The following is a 2827-nucleotide window of genomic DNA, read 5'->3' on the forward strand; positions in this document are numbered from 1 at the left end:
TTTGAAGATATTCCTTTTTCCACTATAAGCCCATTAGCTCTCTGAGTGTCCAGTTGCATTTTCCACAGAAAGAGTGTTTCAGAACTGCTCTATCAAAAGTAATATTCATCTCTGTTAGTTGAATGCACAGAACAGAAAGAAGTTTCGCAGAATGGTTCTGTGTAGTTTTTATTTGAAGATATTTCTTTTTCCACTATAGGACCCTTAGGGCTCCGAATGTCCACTTACAGTTTCTACAGAAACAATGTTTCAGAACTGTTCAATCAAAAGTAAGCTTCAACTCTGTTAGTTGAATTCACAGAACAGAAAGCAGTTTCATAAAATGCTTCTGTGTAGTTTTTATTTGAAGATATTCCTTTTGCCACTAGAGTCCTCCTGGCGCTCCGAATGTCCACTTGCAGTTTCCACAGAAACTGTGTTTCAGAACTCCTCAATCAAAAGTAAGCTTCAACTCTGTTAGTTGAATGCACTGAACAAAAAGTACTATCACAGAATGCTTCTGTGTAGTTTTTATTTGAAGACATTACATTTTCCACTGTAGGCCTCTTAGCGCTATGAATGTCCACTTGCAGTTTCTAATGAAAGAGTGTTTCTGTGCTGCTCAATCAAAAGAAAGGTCCAACTCTGTTAGTTGAATGCACAGAACAGAAAGAAGGTTCACAGTATGCTTCCGTGTAGGTTTTATTTGAAGTAAGTCCTTTTTACACTATAGGCCCCCATGCGCTATGGTTGTCCACTTGCAGTTTCTACAGAAAGAGTGTTTCTGTGCTGCTCTATCAAAAGTAGGTTCAACTCTGTTAGTTGAATGCACAGAAGACAAAGAAGTTTCACAGAATGCTTCTGTGTAGTTTTTATTTTTAGATATTCTTTTTTGCTGTATAGGCCCCTTAGCGCTATGAATGTCCAACTGCAGTTTCTACAGAAAGAGTGTTTCAGAATTGCTCAATCAAAAGTAAGCTTCAAATCTGTTACTTGAATGCACAGAACAGAAAGAAGTTTCACTGAATGCTTCTGTGTAGTTTTTGTTTGTAGTTATTCCTTTTTCCAGCATAGGCTCCTTAGTGCTACGAATGTCCACTTGTAGTTTCTACAGAAAGAGTGTTTCAGAACTGCTCAATCAATAGTATTGTTCAACTCTGTTAGTTGAATGCACAGAACAGAAAGAAGTTTCGCAGAATGCTTCTGAGTAGTTTCTAGTTGAAGATATCCCTTTTTCCACTATAAGCCCCATAGAGCTCTGAATGTCCAGTTGCAGTTTCTACAGAAAGAGTGTTTCAGAACTGCTCTATCAAAAGTAATGTTCAACTCTGTTAGTTGAATGCACAGAACAGAAAGAAGTTTCGGAGAATGCTTCTGTGTAGTTTTTATTTGAAGATATTCCTTTTTCCACTATAGGCCCCTTACGGTTCCAAATATCCACTTGCTGTTTCTACAGAAAGAGCGTCTCAGAACTGCTCAATCAATAGTATGCTTCAACTCTGTTAGTTGAATGCAAAGAACAGAAATAAGTTTCACAGAATGTTTCTGTGTAGTTTTTATTTGAGGATACTCCTTTTTCCAATATAAGCCCACTAGAGCTCTGTATGTCCAGTTGCAGTTTCCACAGAAAGAGTGTTTCAGAACTGCTCTATCAAAAGGAATATTCATCTCTGTTAGTTGAATGCACAGAACAGAAAGAAGGTTCACAGTATGCTTCCGTGTAGGTTTTATTTGAAGTAAGTCCTTTTTACACTATAGGCCCCCATGCGCTATGTTTGTCCACTTGCAGTTTCTACAGAAAGAGTGTTTCTGTGCTGCTCTATCAAAAGTAGGTTCAACTCTGTTAGTTGAATGCACAGAAGACAAAGAAGTTTCACAGAATGCTTCTGTGTAGTTTTTATTTTTATTCTTTTTTGCTGTATAGGCCCCTTAGCGCTATGAATGTCCAACTGCAGTTTCTACAGAAAGAGCGTTTCAGAATTGCTCAATCAAAAGTAAGCTTCAAATCTGTTACTTGAATGCACAGAACAGAAAGAAGTTTCACTGAATGCTTCTGTGTAGTTTTTGTTTGTAGTTATTCCTTTTTCCAGCATAGGCTCCTTAGTGCTACGAATGTCCACTTGTAGTTTCTACAGAAAGAGTGTTTCAGAACTGCTCAATCAATAGTATTGTTCAACTCTGTTAGTTGAATGCACAGAACAGAAAGAAGTTTCGCAGAATGCTTCTGAGTAGTTTCTAGTTGAAGATATCCCTTTTTCCACTATAAGCCCCATAGAGCTCTGAATGTCCAGTTGCAGTTTCTACAGAAAGAGTGTTTCAGAACTGCTCTATCAAAAGTAATGTTCAACTCTGTTAGTTGAATGCACAGAACAGAAAGAAGTTTCGGAGAATGCTTCTGTGTAGTTTTTATTTGAAGATATTCCTTTTTCCACTATAGGCCCCTTACGGTTCCAAATATCCACTTGCTGTTTCTACAGAAAGAGCGTCTCAGAACTGCTCAATCAATAGTATGCTTCAACTCTGTTAGTTGAATGCAAAGAACAGAAATAAGTTTCACAGAATGTTTCTGTGTAGTTTTTATTTGAAGATACTCCTTTTTCCAATATAAGCCCACTAGAGCTCTGTATGTCCAGTTGCAGTTTCCACAGAAAGGGTGTTTCAGAACTGCTCTATCAAAAGTAATATTCATCTCTGTTAGTTGAATGCACAGAACAGAAAGAAGTTTCGCAGAATGCTTCCGTGTAGTTTTTATTTGAAGATATTCCTTTTTCCACTATAGGCCCCTTAGGGCTCCGAATGTCCACTTGCAGTTTTTACAGAAACAGTGTTTCAGAACTGTTCAATCAAA

The sequence above is a fragment of the Symphalangus syndactylus genome, chromosome 23, assembly GCF_028878055.3.
Source record: "Symphalangus syndactylus isolate Jambi chromosome 23, NHGRI_mSymSyn1-v2.1_pri, whole genome shotgun sequence".
Classification (NCBI taxonomy): Eukaryota; Metazoa; Chordata; class Mammalia; order Primates; family Hylobatidae; genus Symphalangus; species Symphalangus syndactylus.